Raw genomic sequence first — 18,444 nt, forward strand, 5'->3', positions numbered from 1 at the left:
ACCTTTTGCTGTTAACTAAACCTCACCATGGCAGACCAGGGGCAGGAACCTAAGTCTTCTGATGACTAATCCAAATATTTTCACAATGCCAAATCTAATAAATAGATTCATCATAATAAAATGAATAAATGAGTCCCTTAGGTAGCCCGTCCAACAGATGCTTATCATTTATCTCCTTTTTCTAAACATTTGCATCTTTACCCCTTTATCTACATCCCTGAAGATACCACATGGACCTTTGATAGAATATCATTTTTTAAGATAAAAATATGTCCAGATTGGGCAGATTAAAATGGTAGATACTCAGTGCAATTCAGTATCTATTGCCTTGTAAATAAAATATGCCATTAAAAAAATTCAATCTCATTTCCCTTCCCTAATTATATAGACTTGAATTAAGACATGGTGCAGAATGTAATATACCAAATCACAAACATCTATGATAATAATCAAACAAAATTGATTTTTAACGTTGAGATAGTAAAGAAGCAATTTTCCAGAGCCTAGAATAATTTAGCTACTTTGACTTCAAAATGTGGCTTAGTGCTATAATCATACTCTGAAGCTTAAACTTCTGCTAATATAAAAAGAAGTCATTTCTTTAAAAAAAGGTAGTGCATTGTTTCCAATTGACTTTGATTATGGCAAGTATAGAATACACATAATATTTCAGAAGACCTTGGCCTATTTCCTAAGCTACCGATGAAGTATGCAAACATTGATAGTTCACTGGCCATTCAAAGATCTTTTATTTTGTTAATCAGCATATTTATTGGTAAGTGGTGCATTCTATATTGCAAAGACCAATTAAAACAACCTTTCTCAAAAATAAATAAATAAATAAAGGAAGGAAGAACGAATACAAACAAGAGCAAAAAGAAAAGAAAAAAAGTTCCCGAGAGCTGTATCCGCAAAGTGTAACTAATATTACAAAGGCATTTACATATAAAACAGTAAACTCTGAGAGATTTGGATCAAAAATGGAAAGAAGAAATCTTACAACTATGGCCAAAATTTGAACATATTCTTAAAAAAATATTCAAACAGGGGCGCCTGGGTGGCGCAGTCGGTTAAGCGTCCGACTTCAGCCAGGTCACGATCTCGCGGTCCGTGAGTTCGAGCCCCGCGTCGGGCTCTGGGCTGATGGCTCAGAGCCTGGAGCCTGTTTCCGATTCTGTGTCTCTCTCTCTCTCTGCCCCTCCCCCGTTCATGCTCTGTCTCTCTCTGTCCCAAAAAGAAATAAAAGTTGAAAAAAAAATATTCAAACAAATAAACAAAGCCTCTGTCTTTAGTTATTTGGTGATTGACAAAAAGACAGTTCTTTCTCCCTGAATCTCAGAAGGCTTTTAAAATATCTTGACATGATACATTTATAGCTTAAAGAATTCTCTGTCCCTTTTCCTCCAAAATACTTAAAATGGAATTATTAAAAGAACACAGAGAAAAGCTAAATATATAGTTTACATAAACCACAGTTTATTTTCTATTATAAAAACATTTGACTTATGCTTCCAGAATCTAGCTCATTAATTACAAACAGAAAATGCTTATAAATAATTATATATGCAGACTTAATTTTTAATAAAATATCTATAAAATGGATATTTCTAATCAGATATCATTTGATACTTGAACATATAAATATCTTTTGGGGCCCCTAGGTGGCTCAGTTGGTTAAAGGTCTGACTCTTGATTTCGGCTCGGGTCACGATCTCACGGTTCCAAGGGTTCAAGCCCTGCATCAGGATCTGAATTGATAGCAGGGAGCTGCTTGGGAGACTCTCTCTCCCTCTCTCTCTGCTCATCCCCACCTTGCATGCTCTCTCTCGCTCTCAAATTAAACAAATAAACCTTAAAAATAAATAAATAAATAATAAGTAAATAAATAAATAAATATCTTTTAACAGAAAAATTAGAAACATAATTTGATCAAATGCACGTTTTTTCTTTTTCCACTTAATTCTAATTAATTGTTTAATTTTATAATAGTAAGAAAATAAAAATTTGATTCAAGTTTGAACTATGTTTAGTAGATAAGAAAATCAAAGGAAATGAGGACTTCAGGATTTGAATCTGGAAACAACAGCAATAATGACAATAATAGGCATTGCTCATTTTCACAATTTTAAAAAAGTATTTTCACATGGTATTATACGGGCATAGTTTATCCATAATTGGATCATCTTAACTTTTATCTTAAAGTTTTAAATAATTTGATTGAAGCCTATGCCCAAATACATAAGGAAATTATAGATAGATAATAAAATTCCATTTCTCCATATGTGAAAGAATGAGAACATTAATTACATAAACTTATGTAATCCCTTATCAATTAAATTGAGCCACAGGTAGATTGAGTCAAATATTCAGTCAGCTGAGTGATATTCACTTTAGGAGAGGCCAGATTTAAACCAAAATTTCCACTTAACACCTGGGCTAGTATACTCACAAGTTACCAACATACTGAATATGTTTGAAGAGATACTGAGTGCCTCTTCAAGGTTTGGGTCTGCCTTTTCTTCATAATTTTTTTTTAATTTATTCACTTATTTTGTGAGAAAGAGCGTGAGTGGGGGAAGGACAGAGACAGAGGAGAGAGAGAGAATCCCAAGCAGGCTCTGCACTCTCAGGGTGGAGCCCGAGGTGGGGCTCTAACTCACAAACCATGAGATCATGATCCAAGCTGAAGTCAACAATCAGACGCTTAACCGACTGAGCCAACCAGGTGCCCCCCTTTATAACTTTCTTTAATATTTCATTACAGTATTCAATTAGCATACTCTCCATAAGCAATTACTCTGTCTTCATTTAAAAAAAAAGAAAAAAAAAAGAATGCCTGAAGTAGACCTGTAACATTGTGCATTTATGAAGATCATACATTACGGGGAAAATGTACAGTTGACCCGTGAACAACGTGGGTTTGAACTGCATGGGTCCACTTACACATGGAGGTTTCTTAGTAAATATAGCACAGTACTCGAAATATAGTATTTCCTTTTTTGCAGAGATGTTTGCATTTCTTCAACTCTAAGTTAAACACCTGAATTTGAGCTAAGAAGTTGAGGCGAATTCAACACAAACTTAACAGGTGTAAATCTAAACCTGCTCCAAACAAAGCCTTCTCAGTTAATGACAACATCATATCTTCTAGTTGCTTTATGTCCAAACATCTTTCTCACACCGCAAATGTAATTGTTCAGGAAACTCTCCTTCTCTCCTATCAAAAACACATCTAGATTCTGATGACTTCTTTCTACCTCCACGAATACCACACGAGTCCAAAGCATGGATTTTTGCAATAGACATTTGGTGGTCTTCCTGCCTCCACCTAAATCCCCCTCTACACATGTAACTCCAGGACAACAGGCAGAATGACCTTTTTTTTTTTTGCATTTATTTATTATTGAGAGACAGAGAGAGACAGAGTGTGAGCAGGGGAGGGGCAGAGAGAGGAGGAGACACAGACTCCGAAGCAGGCTCTGAGCTGTAAGCACAGAGCCTGACGCGGGGCTCAAACTCACAAACCATGAGATCATGACCTGAGCTGAAGTCAGACGCTTAACTGACTGAGCCACCCAGATGCCCCAGAGTGACTCTTTTAAGTTAGATATCAGATGATTTCATTGCTGAATCAGATGCTTTCACAGCTGCCCCTTTTATTCAATCTAAAAGTCAAAATCTTTTTAATGGCCTTACAAAGTTTTAATTCACCTCCCTTCATCTCCCTTCCATCCACCATGGCTTACTTGTCAGTTATAGAACTGTCAAGAAAAACTTCTGCTTGAGCGTTTTTGCTTTGGTGACTTCCTCTGACTCAAAGCCAAAACTATACTGGCATATGGTTTTATGAAAATTCCCTTAAATTTAGACATAAGGCAAAAAAAATTTAAAAGGTGGGTATTAGATCCTTTCACTGTCATTGGGGAGCATTATTTAACAGATCCACCCAAGGATCATTTGAAGGAATGCCCTTTGTTTGACTCAAGATTTACTTTTGATTATTGACTATGGACTAATAAAGAGTTAGTGAAGATTTAGTAAGGTTATGACTCACAGTCCAGAAGACATTAGCCAGTTTTATATCTAACCTAATAAGTTTATTCTAACATTATTTACTAAGTCACCCATAAATCCAAAGCTCTACAAGATGCTCTTTGATAAGCCCATCTTCCCGATCCGCTCACTGGTTAATAATTGAGGGGCACCTGGGTGGCTCACTAGGTTGCATGCCCGACTCTTGATTTCCACTCAGGTCACAATCTCACGGTCTGTGGGGTTGAGCCCCGAGTTGGACCAAGCCCTAACAGCACAGACACCTCTTCGGATTCTCTCTCTCCCTCTCCCTCTGTGCCTCTCCCCAGCTCATGCTCGCTCTCTCAAAACAAATAAATAAACTCTCAAAAAAAGCAAAGAAAAACTAATAACTGAAATGCAATCTTTGGCACATGCGCATTTTATATTTGTATGAAAGCCATGATTTACCTTTTTAAAAATTACACTTCCACAAAAAGCTTTCTTCAAATATTTGCGTAAAAATCACTACAGTGGGTCCTATACTCATCATTCCATTTTAAACGTTGTTAACCTCCCATCTCTGGTGCCTCCCATATCTTTTCCTTGTTATTTTCCTTCAAAGAATTTCTCAACTCGTAACACTAGAGAGTTTGCTGTGATGTTGTATTTATTTCCTTTTACCTTCCTGTTAGGACGTAAGCTCTAAAAGAGCATATTTTTTTCTTTTTGCTCATTAATGTACAGTTAGTTCTGCTATTATGCAATACGCATGGTCCTAAAAATCACTACCTTAACATATAAGCACTACAATCAAGTAAAAGCACTTTACTGTGAAGAGAACTGAAGTTTGCTTGAAGAAGTGGCCTTTAGAACAGTTGCAGCTGCTGCGATATTGTGAAGTAGTGAAAGGAACTTTATTTGAGTTGGATGGCAAATTATCACACCAGCTGTCGGATGTCCAGAATAGGCCATACTCAACAAAGCATGTTGAATGTTTTATTGATTTTTACATTTTTAAAACAACAATCAAAGCCAACTATGGCTGTTTTTAAAGAAACTACAAAAATTAAAACATTTTTAACATTTGTGGTGATAGTCGCCTAATACATTTCTCAGTTTCCCCCGAGGCTGATTATTGTAGATGAAAAGGACATTTTTTAATTTATCCAAAATGGCATGGGTTTTGAAAGAAGCAGAATGGTTCTTCTTGTGTAGTATATGAAACACCGCATTAATTAGTACTGGTTTCCTGTGCCTGGATGACTGCATCCCAAATAATTGACAGTCACAAAAATACATATTGTGAAATAAGTGTGAATGTAACAATCATATGTATGAAAGCTATTGTGGCTGGAGGCTTATTCACTACCCTGATTAGATCCTGGGAGAGACCAAGGAGTCTTTCAATCAAGAGATGTTTGTTCTCAAGGACCATAAAGAAATTTACAAGATTAATTCTGTGTGTCAATAAGCCAGTATAAAAATTCTTATTCACATCTTCAATCCAAGGGGAAAAAAATCTACCCAGCATAAAACACACAATTCAGATATTCAGGCATTCAACTTTCCTCTCTTTCCATTTCTTCTGCTTGAACAATAATGCACTATATAATTTAGAGAAAACAGATGTCCACAGAGTACCTACATCCTTTGTTTAAATCTACACAGTTAAATGTAACCACTGGTGTTCAGAGGATGGTTTGGGATATTACAACCATGCCTGCCATCCACCTCCACCCCCCAGGAAAACACACTATTGCTATTTTCAAAAGCCATGCTACATAAACATACTAACTCAATAAGAACAGAGCACTTATCATAAATGCAACCTAGCACCTCCTTTCATCACCATGAGAGTTTTAAGACCATCCTAATTAGGAGTCCTGGAGTTGCCGTTGAACACAACATAGTGTAGTCTCACTCGGACATATATTTACCTTTTACAATCAGTTGATAGAGATGCTTGAACTTACGTGATCCGAATTCAAATAGACAATGTCTTCTAGTAATGGAATTTAAATTCTATGATTCTAATTTGTACGGATTATCTGTACTCCTGTTAAAGGATTTTATTTTCTCAGTTTCATACTTTCTAGAACTAATCAGTCTAATTTTTCTATTGGAAATACAGTGGTTTTGTTGCTGATAATGGCTTGTGGAAAAGTAGACAGAAATAAAATCATGTGGAAAGGAAAATGTCCCACCTAAACAACGTGCCTAGTAGATATCAGAAATCGCTGTTGAGTTAATCACAATTGGCCTGATAACGATGAAACCAATAAAGGACGGTGAACTTTTGGTGATTCTGGGATACCAGATGCAAACTGGATCTAACAAACTGAAGAGTCTGTTTTTTTTAATTTTTTTAATGTTTATTTATTTTTGAGAGAGAGAGAGAAAGAGAGAGATAGAGACAGAGTGCAAGTGGGGGAGGGGCAGAGAGAGAAAGGGAGACACAGCATCTGAAGCAGATTCCAGGCTCTGAGCTGTCAGCACAGAGCCCGACACCGGGCTTGACCTCACGAACTGTGAGATCATGACTTCAGCCGAAGTCAGATGCTTAATCGACTGAGTCACCCAGGCGCCCCTGAAGACGATATCTTGATCAATGAATAACGCAACATATTTCATCTAACTGTGTAGAGACTTACACACATATCTCATACTATTAAGAGTGCTAGTTTTGCATTCTTAATCAGCATTACCATCATGACACCTCCTCTCTTATCAAATAAAAATCCTCTAATTTTCTCCTTTTTAAAAAAATTATGTGTTTTATTTATTATTATTATTATTATTTTTTTTTGAGAGAGAGAGAGAGAGGAAGATACAAAGTATGAAGCAGGCTCCAGGCTCCATGCTGACAGCACAGAGCCTGATGTGGGGCTCAAACCCACCAACCTTGAGCTCATGACCTAAGCTCAAGTCAGACACTCAAACAACGGAGCCTCCCAGGAGCCCCCTCTAATTTTCTCCTTAACAAACTACACAGTGGATTTCTTCCCTGACTGGTATTCCCTTTTCTAACAAATTAAAAGATTCATTATAAAGCTGTTTTTAGTTCTGGTAGTCTTCATTTTATTTCTGGCAATCTTTATTATTTTTGATGTGTGCAAACTGAATCCATGATAAAGTAACCACTTTCAAAAATAATTTTATTTAAAAAAATTTTAATGTTTATTTATTTTTGAGACAGGGAGAGAAAGAGCATGAGCAGGAGATGGGTAGAGAGAGAGAGGGCGTCACAATCCAAAGCAGGCTCCAGGCTCTGAGCTGTTAGCACAGAGCAAGACACAGGGCTCGAACTCACAAAACAGGAGATCATGACCTGAGCTGAAGCCAGATGCTTAATCGACTGCCACCCAGGGTGCCCCCAAAATAATTTTATTTTTACAGTGAGAATTTCATTTTGCATTTTTAAAAAGCACTTCATTCTCAACAAATTAAACTATTATTGAAAATCCTATAATATATTCTATACTACTGCCAGCATCTGATGTGCTGATTTCTATTATTTTGTAAAGTACTGCCTAATATATGTGCTGTATAATAAATAGCCTATAGCTAGAAATAGGTTTATCCTTATTGATTGAAACACTGTGAAATCAGAGACACATTTATCATTGGTTTTTAATTATTTGACAGATTTCCTAACTGGTAATTACAGTCCACTAAAGCCAGGTTTAAAAAGAGCGCCTGGGTGGCTCAGTTGGTTAAGCATCCAACTCTTGATCTCAGGTCAGGTCATGATCTTACAGTTCCTGGGATTGAACCCTCTGTCGTGCTCTGTGCTGATAGCATGGAGCCTTCTTGGGATTCTCATTCTCTCTCTCTCTCTCTCTCTCTCTCTGCTCCTCCTCTGTTTGCTTTCTCTTTCTCTCTGAAAAATAAGTAAATAAACTTTAAAATAAAATTTAAAAAAAGAGCAAATAATAGAAACCAAAGTAAAGAAGGTTTTACTGGGGCACCTGGGTGGCTCAGTCAGTTAAGCGTCCGACTTTGGCTCAGGTCAAATCTCATGGCTTGTGGGTTCAAGCCCCCCACCCCACCCCCGGCCCCCTGGCTCTGCGCTGATAGCTCAAAGCCTGGAGCCTGCTTTGGATCCTGCGTCTCCCTCTCTCTGCCCCTCCTCTGCTCATGCTCTGTCTCTCTCTATCTCTCCAAATATATAAACACAATTTTAAAAAATTACAAAAAATGGTTTTACTAAGAGGAGATCATTGCTTTTTGTTTTTCTTCTAAAGTAATAGTATTATTTAACTCTAAATCGCTTTTTTATATGTCAATGAGATTTGAAGAATGGATACAAAAGATATTTTCTTTGTTTTTCATTACTCATGTAGGAAATTTAAAATAAAGAGATGAGACTATCTTCAAACATGAATTCTAAATGCATTATGCCATGTCATTTAACATTACTTAAGATTTATTTTATTTGCTTATTTTTCTTACCGTTAAGGCAATGTATGCTCATTTAAAGAAATTTAGAAAACAAAACATATATGTATATAACCAGAGAATTTAGCTTCTCCCTAGAATATAAAAAGCTTGAAAGAATATCACTCCCACGCTAACAACAGTAAGAAATAAATAAATTCAAAATCACAAATTTCCGTGAAACCTCTGAGAGTTGAGGTTCACAGGAAAAAGCAAGTATCCTGAAGTCAAGGACAAGAGGCAGACTGGCTCAAAGACAGACTGGCTGCAGGCACTGGCCCACCTGTGACAGAGCACTGAGGGAAGAGGGGCTGGGCCATAAAAGCAGGTGAGAATAAATCAGACCAGATTAGAAACAAATTACAAATGGGCAAGTCTGAGCTATGTTGGAGGATAGGGTTAGAGATCACCAAGCAGCTGCCGACCAAAGAAGAGGTTCTACTCTCTACTGGCTTTTCTTCATGGTCCTCCACAGGGTGCTGAAGACCAGAATGGTAAAGGGTGAGAGAGTATGTAGAGATGGTCTCTCTTTCCTGTAAGACATACATTTTCCAAATATGTGAAGATTAAGAATTTCACAAAAAGGATACCTGGATGGGAAACAAGCCCCCAAAAAGATGCTCAACATCCCTATTCATTGGAGGAAAGCAAACGAAACAACACCGGAATACCACAACACAATTTTTAGTTTGGAAAAAAAAAGAAACAAAAATAGCAACGTCTGACAAACATCCGAGCAACTGGAGCTCGTGTGCTTCGCTTGTGGAAATGCTAAAGAATACACCAGTTTGGAAAACACGTTGACTGTTTCTTTTAAAGGTAAAAATTCACTTCAAAAGACCCAAATTCCCACTCTTAAATATTTGTCCAAGGTAAATTAAAATTTATGTTCATACAAAAACTTACACAGTAATGCCTTCAGAAATTTTACTGAAAAATCACACACACACACACACACACACACACACACACACACAACAAAAACAAAACCGGACACAACTGAGATGTTCTGCCACTTGTGAATGTATAGAGACACTGTGGTACATCCATATGATAAGTTCCTATTCAGGAAGAAAGGGACTGATCAATGATGCAGACCACAATAGTGATGAATCTCAAATTGATTTTGATAAGTAAAAGAAGCCATACTCAAAAGGCTGCATACTTACAACTCATTTATATGACATATAGTTTCATTTATATGATATTCTGGAAAAGACAACACTATAGGGAAAGAAAACCAATCAGTGGTTGTCAATTGTGGGAATGAAGAAAAGAGAATAAAAGGGAATAAGAGAACTTTTGGGGTAATAGAACGTTCCGTATTTAGCTTGTTGGTATGGTTATATAATCATATGCCTTTGTTAAAACTCACAGAACTCTACATTTAAAAAGGTAAATTTTACTGAATGAAATTATACCTCAATAAACTTGACTTTAAAAATAATTATCACTTATTAATTTATGACAGTCTGATAGCCAATATGAATTATGGATTTATATACATGTATATGTCAATTAATAGCCACCAATTTATTTTCCCCTCATGTTCAATATATATTTCAAATTAATATGCAAGCATTAGCTTATTTCCTCTCCAAAATAGCTTTATAAGGAAGGTACTACTGTTGTCACAGTATGTTATAGTTGGGCAAACTGAGGCTCAAGAGGTTTTATAACTCACCCAAGAGCACCTGAGTCTGTCAATGGTAATGTAATGGTTTGAATGCAAACAATCTGGGTCCAAAGATCAAGCCTATAATCTCATTAAAAAGTTATATAGTCATATGTATTTATACTCAGTTATATGCAGTTATATACAGTCACATGTAGTTATATATATGCAAAATTATATGTTTATTTACTGTTATTATATACCAAGTAATTTTATAAATGAAGATGACTATAATATAATGATATAATACTAAGAGATCAAGAGAGAAAAGTATAGACAGAGGGGAAAAATATTTTATCCTTATTATTTGCAGTGCTTATGTTCTACAAAGTCTCCAGAAACATTGAGATCAAATGCTGAACCACTGTCCCTAGAAGAAACACAAAGTTAAGTGTTTACAAACCTCTGGTCACATTGCCACCAACTGATCAATGTATAACCTTGTTTTTAGCATGTTTCTATTTAAAAATTTTTTTTCAAAAATCCTGGAAGAGAACACAGGCAGAAATGTCTCTGATATCAGCTGTAGCAACATTTTTCTACATATGTCTCCTGAGGCAAGGGAAACAGAAGTAAAAATAAACTATAGCAACTACATTAAAATAAAAAGCTTCTGCACAGCAAAGGAAACAATCAACAAAACTAAAAGGCAACCTATGGAATGGGAGAAGATATTTGCAAATGACATATACAATAAAGTGTTAGTATCCAAAATACATAAAGAACGTATAAAACTCACTAGCCATAAAACAAATAATCCAAGTAAAAAATGAGCAGACCCTTGAACAGACATTTCTCCAAAGAAGATATCCACGTGGCCAAGTGACATATGAAAAGATGTTCAATATCACTCATCATCAAGGAAATGCAAATCAAAAGTACAATAAGATATGATCTCATACCTGTCAGAATGGTTAAAACACACACACACACACACACACACACACACACACACACACATGAAACAAGTGTTGGGAAGAATGTGGAAAAAAATGAACCCTCTTGCACTGTTGGTGGGAATGCAAACTGGTGTAGCCACTGTGGAAACAGTATGAAGTTTCAAAAAAAAATTAAAAAAAAAAACTACCCTATGATCCAGCAGTTGCACTACTGGATATTTGCCCCCAAACTACAGAAACACTAATTCAAAGATATATACACATTCCTATGTTTATAGCAGCATTATTTACAATAGCCAAATTATGGAAGCAGCCCAAATGTCTATCGACTAATGAATGAATAAAGAAGATGTGGTATATATACAATAGAATATTATTCAGCCATAAAAAGAATGACATCTTGCCATTTGCAATGACAAGGATGGAGCTAGAGAGTATTATGCTAAGCAAAATAAGTCAGAGAAAGACAAACACCATATGATATCGCCCATATGTGGAATTTAAGAAACAAAACGAACGATCAAGTGAAAAGAGAGAGAGAGAGAGAAATAAACCAAGAAACAGACTCTTTAACTATGGAGAACAAACCGATGGTTACCAAACAGGAGGGAGTGGGGGGATGGGTGAAATGGGTGATGGGGATTAAGGAGTGCACTTGTGATGAGCACTGGGTGATGTATGGAAGTGTTGAATCACTATACCATACACCTGAAACTACTGTATGCCCACTATATTGGAATTAAAAAACTCAATTATTTCATATATTTTGTTGATTCATTAACATTGAACTCACAGCCTGCAGCATTTTAACTCATTCCCACACAAAGCTTATCTAACAGATAAATTGTCTCCATTGGGCACATCATAGCTTTCTTGCACTTAGAAACACTAGACACAGTTTGCAATATGCTTGTGGGCCATTTTAAACACCAAAATCACCAACCGAAAGCACAAAATGAGAAAAACGTATAAATATATACAAATGCTAAATATATAGCAAAAAGGACACTTATTGAAAGAATGGGAATGGATACAAGAAGTCAGAACTTCACCTTGATCAAACTCACATGGGATATTTTGACTGCGGTAGCTCAAATTTTTTCACCACTCTGCAGATGCACATGTCAGGGGATTACCAAGAAGGCACTTTGAGTATTGATTTTAGGTTGCAAATTCATTTTAGCAAGTAGGTGAATTGGCATGTAGGAAATCTGCTAATAATGGAGATTGATTGATTATGAGTGTGTATGTGCATGTGTAATTTCCATACAAGGATTATTTTTCTTTATTTCTTCATATTATATCATGATCATTTTCATTTCCAAAATTATTTAACTTTGTCTTTGGAATTGCTACATTTGATATATAATTCTAACACATTTTATATGATTAATTAATCATATATTTTTGAGTATCAAGATTTTTTTACTCCTTTGGTATCATAAATAATTTTTCAATAAAAAAAATCCTCCTTTTTTTTCCTAATCTATTTTCAACTATGAGAATGTAAGCTTCTTAGAGTCATGCATATTTTGTGGTTTTGTTCTCTGTTGGATCTTCATTCTTAGGACTATTCCTAGAACACAGTAGATGCTTAATTAATATTTGAATGAATAAATGAATATACCTAAACCCTGAAGGGATGAAGGGATCTGGATTCACTGACTTATACTCTCAGAAGGAAAAAGAAAATTCTTCTATACTTGCAAGCTATGTGTTCATCTTAACAATGAAAAAAGAAGAGAAATTTACAGTTAAATCAAGTTTACCATCCATCTTAGGGAATATCCATCATATCAGAATAAAGTAACAAAGTTTCTATTTTTAGAAACCTTAAAGGGGATTCAAATTTCCATGTATAAAAATTTTTTTAGAAATAATTGAAAATAAGAGTTACCATATTCGAAGTTACGTATAGTTTGTCAATATGACAACATAATCTATTTACATATCGGAGTAAACATAAGTTGAGAAAGCCTTCTATATGTATAGAAGGACTCTAGACTAATATGAATATTCTATGCCTTCTGTTATATAAATATTATATAACCTAATGCTGTTGGTAGTGTTAGTGGTAAATGTAATTACTTGAACTTTAGATAAAAATAAAGGATCTGACCAAGTGAACCAGAAAGAATCACTAAATGCATTTTTTGAGTAAGATGAATTTCCCTTATTACCAAGCCAGCTTGAGCTCAACAACATATTAGCAAGGGAAGTTCTCACATGGTTAGAATCTTCTCTTGCTGTTTCCTCTCAAAGGATTACTTTTATGAGCACTAGTTTCCTAAGAAAGGAAGTCAGTATGGTCAAGAATATTTGAGTAAAACAGGAAAATGCAGTGGTGCTTATTAATTAAATGAATGGTCTCTGTTTTGAGGGAAAAAACAAATCCTTGTTGTTTCTTTAACAACCTGCTGAGTTCCAAATCCTATCTCCACCTCTAGAAACAATTCAAAGTGTTAATTCTTAGAATCAATAGTCACAGAACTGATCATAATTCAACTTGCAATTTGTTTAAATATTTTGAGTCTTTTCCTCCATCATCCATAAAGATGCCTATAGGAAAATTGTTCAGAAATTCAGTTGAATTTTCTGATATACAGAGAAAACATAATTTAAAAAAATCATGCTTAGTACTTTCTACATTTAGTACAAGAAAGTTATGGTAACTTTGACATGAAATAGTTTCCATGGAATAGGTAATATGAAACGAAAGGAGAGGTGAATGAGAAATAAAGAAATGGGTAGAACTGGGGTGTCTGGGTGGCTCAGTCCATTAAGCGTCTGATTGATGATTTTGGCTCAGGTCATGATCTCAGAGTCCTGAGATTGAGACTCCCCCTGTCGGACTCCTCAATGGACACGGAGCCTGCTTAAGATTCTCTTTCTCCTTCTCTCTTTGCCCTTCCCCTGCTGGTTCTCTCTCTACACTAATAAAAATATAATAAAATATATATAAAATATATATAAAATAATAAAAACAATTCCAATAATTTTATGAATAAAATGATAGAGAAAAATGAATAATGGTGGAAAGGTTTGTATTTTGTTTTTATTGTGATGTTTCTTTTTGTTTTAAGCTTTGGAGATATGAAGATATTCTGTGTGCGTATGAGGATTGACTTATGGAAAAAAAGAGAAAAGAGAAATATATGGAAATTCATCCAAACAAACTTCAAAAGAAAAGCAATCACTGTTGACTCTATTTCACTTAAATAATGTAATAAAGTACTATAAGGAGTATTAATTTCAGATGATAGTGTGCTAAAATTAAAACCAAAGAAAGATAATATAAAACATGTTTTTAAAAATTTATTTATTTTGTGGGACACCTGGGTAGCTCAGTCAGTTAAGCCTCTGACTTTGGCTCAGGTCATGACCTCACAGCTTATGAGTTCAAGCCCTATGTCAGGCTCTGTGACAGCTCAGAGCCTGGAGCCAACTTCAGATTCTGTGTCTCCCTCGCTTTCTGCCCCTCACTCATTCATGCTCTCTCTCTCTCTCTTTCTCAAAAATAAAGAAACATTAAAAAAATAATAATAAATAAATTACTTAGTTTGAGAGAGAGAGCAAGCAGGAAGGGGCAGAGAGAGAGGGAGAGAGAACCAGAATCTGAAGCAGGTTCCACTCTCTCAGGGCCAGAGACTAACACAGGCTGAACCCATAAACCAGGAGATCATGACCTGAACTGAGATCAAGAGTCTGATACGTAACCAACTAGGCCATCCAGGTGCCCCTAAAACATTTTTAGTTTGAAGAAACAGTACCATGTGGCTACACCACTACTAACTTAGAAAAAGTAATTTTTTAATGTTTGTTTATATTTGAGAGAGAGAGAGAGAGAGAGAGAGAGAGAGAGAGAGAGAAAGAGAACAATCAGGGGAGGGGCAGAGAGAGAGAATCCCAAGCAGACTCTGTGCTGTCAGCACACGGCCCGATGCAGGGCTCAAACTCACTAACCATGAGATCATGACCTGAGCTGAGACCAACCAAGAGTTGGACACTTAACGGACTGAGCCACCCAGGTGCCCCTCCCTATTGTAGTTTTATAGTTTCAAAAATTAAGATAAAGGAAGTGAATAACTCTGAAATGTTGAATTGTGCTATTTATTTAATAAACATTTGTTATTCATTAAATAAATTTGATAATTTTTCTATTTATAATATTTTATTTATTATTTATTTCTCTAGAAATTAAGAGAGGCTTAATATTTTTAAATAAAGGGCTCTAACCATGTCACTGAAGCTCTACTAGGCTGAAAATTCAAGTGAAAGACAGGTGGATTGTCCTGCACAGAGTAGAAAGCTATTTAAAGATAGGCACAATTCACAGTCTCTGAAACATCCACTATTAGGATGAATCTAATAAGCTAAACTATTATGTCCCTTTTGATTGCAATGTTAGCATGGGTGATGAGTGTATCCATTAGGGAAAAAACAAAAAAAAGCTTGTCTTAAACAATGTGATTTAGAAGGTTTCAAGTGATATGATGAATAGCTAAGAATTTTAAATTTTGGATTTGGTCTAGGGATGTGCTGTGAGACAGTTATCCATGAAAATTTTCATATTTCGGCACATAGTCCATACTGTATGAGGCAAAAGTTAAAAGATGATTAAATAGCAAATATGCCTTGAAAGCTAGTGCTAGAGTGATAGCCAATTACTCTAAAGAGATCGAGACTTATCTTCCCCAGAGCCATTTGCTTGCATTTCAAGTTGGAAATGCAAGTTGCTTGCATTTCATGTTTGCTTGCATGGTGAAGTTAGAGAGAGCCCCTTCTCCTACCTCCTTATAGCTCCAGACATTTGTTTATGTTCCAGAACAAACATCCCTCTCTTTATCTCCCTCTTTCTTCTCTCTCTCTTCCCTCCCCTTCTTCCTCCCTCCATTCTCAAACCTCAAAGACATGTGGCAGACATGCCCCCCAATATCACAACCAGTCTCATTATTTCAGCATTGCTCTCCTGCATTGCACCCCCACTGCACATGCAGGTAACATGAGGCCGTCACATCCCATGAGGATTGGATCCCTCGAAACTGACACTAAAATGTTCTGTGAGTAACACACTATCTGTTCTCTGATCCAGAGATCTCATGTTTTCAGAATATGAACAGCCATGAGCAGTTAGTGTGGTTTCTTGACAAAGGGCATCTGAGAGAAAGGCTTAAGACCGGGACCCTCATTTTTTGTTCAATGAAGATCTTCCCTCTGATCAAAAACAATGTTACACAGAGATTCAAGCCAACATTTAAAAGATATTTTTGGCTGAGATTTCTCATTTCTTACAAAATTATATCCAAGATATTTCCACTGAGCTGCTTCACTCCATCCTCATATGGTTTAAGGGCTGTATATACTCTGTCAAGTCATTTGTAGCACTGGAAACTATGTGAATATATGTGTTTTGTATGATTTTCATCTGAGATTCGGAAAAAAAAAGTCTGTGTAGCTTTCCTTGAGTTTTACTTGGATTCTCAGATATTACATTTTTTTCTATTTTCAGGATATTCTTTCTCTAAATGTTTCTTTCTACCTCTGTGTTTCTAGAGGTGGAAACATTTACTGACTCCTACATCACTTTCACATCCCCCTGTTGCTAAACTAATTTATTTCTACTGTCCCAAATCGTGTCTCATTCTTGACAACAGCATTTGACAAAGCTTTATTTAAAATAGTTTTAACCTATCAGATGGAGTATTTTGGGTAGTTAGCATCAAGAAAAAATATACATAGCACAAATATGATGTTATAACTTACAACACAAATACGGTAGAACTTACAACATGTAAAAATAAACTCAATAATATTAGGTTGACACCAAATTATAATACACATTTTAATACAACAATGAATTTAAAATATTTTGATAATTTCAAGTAGGTGAAATTACTTTTACAGATTTAATCTTCATTTAAAAATACTTAAATTTATAAATACAAGTCACCACTGGGGCACCTGGGTGGCTTAGTCAGTTGACCGTCCAACTCTTGATTTCAGTTCAGATCATAATGTCACAGTTTTGTGTATTTGAGCCCTGCATCTGGCTCTCTGCACTGACAGTGCAAAGCCTGCTTGGGATTCTCCCTCTCTTCCTCTCTCCCTCTCTTCCTCTCTTCCTCTCTCTCTGCCCCTCCCTGGCTCATGCTCTGTCTCTCTCAAAATAAATAAATAAACTTTAAAAACAAACAAACAAACAAATAAATAAATAAAAATCACCACTTAATTTTTCATTAGATAAAATTGACTACAACACTTCAGAATTTATTAGCACCTGCCTTACACATTATAGGCTCCTTAAATATCGGTAGCGTGAGTAAAATTGACAGATACTGTCCTTACTAGTCATGAATGCTGTTACTATCTGTGGCAGCAAAGCTGTTTAGCAAACTTCAAGGGACCTGATTGGTTCCGGATATAATAATTGTCTTAATATGACTATAGCATTTTTGTGAGTCATATTACAGATCTCTGTCCCAAATAAGTAAGCATTTCTTTATTATGTTGCTTGGGTTTGGTCTGATCACCCTGTATTCTTCATGCCAGTTCACACTTGGGACAAGGATCTCTGCAATTTTGCTCAGAGTACAAAGGGTGATTGAAAGACTAAACTTCCGACCCAACATTCTGAATATCATAGAGGTAAGTTATTTGCTTTTACGTATGAAACACAGGACAGAAAACAGGCTGAGTAAAAGCAAGCTTGCTATCAGATCGAAAACATGACAAGGCGATGTACTAGGATTTGGGTCCCCATGGTTGTAAGCATTCAATCCACCCTTTCTTTCCATCCCCAACTACCAGAGATGCCCAACTGCACATTGGATTCATATACCATCATCTCCACAAGGTATTGTGTCTAAAGGGGAAAGGTAAGATAGTGGGGATCGCAGCAACTCCATTATCAAGTTTGAGGAAGAGCTGCATAAAGTGTTGTGTCAATTTTGAGGCTCTGGTCCTCTGATAAAAGTCCCAGCATTCACAGGCTCAGGTATTGAGTATGAATGACATTAAAATGACTGTTATCATCCAAATCTTTTAATCAAAACTTCCATTATTAGAAGAAAAAACGTTGCATTTATGACTTTAATACAACTATTTCAAGAATGCGTATACATATTAACTCATTTTATCCTCTTATGTTTTTCTGCAAATTTTGTAGGGCTGATATAATTTTTTCTTTAACACGAACAAAGGTCATTGAGAATATTGTAGGATCATTAATCACAGAGCTCGAGCCATCATTATGTCTGATCTAGTGGTCTTTAAATTACTATAATGCGGGATGAGCACTTTTTTTTTTTTTTTTTTTTTTCCAGGATGAGCACTTTGAGACAGTCTGGAAACACCTACAGTCTTATACTCAAGCCCACCTCGCTTGAGGAGAAATTGTGCAAGTCTGTTCCAGGGCATTGC

This window comes from Acinonyx jubatus, chromosome C2 (genome assembly GCF_027475565.1).
Source record: "Acinonyx jubatus isolate Ajub_Pintada_27869175 chromosome C2, VMU_Ajub_asm_v1.0, whole genome shotgun sequence".
NCBI lineage: Eukaryota > Metazoa > Chordata > Mammalia > Carnivora > Felidae > Acinonyx > Acinonyx jubatus.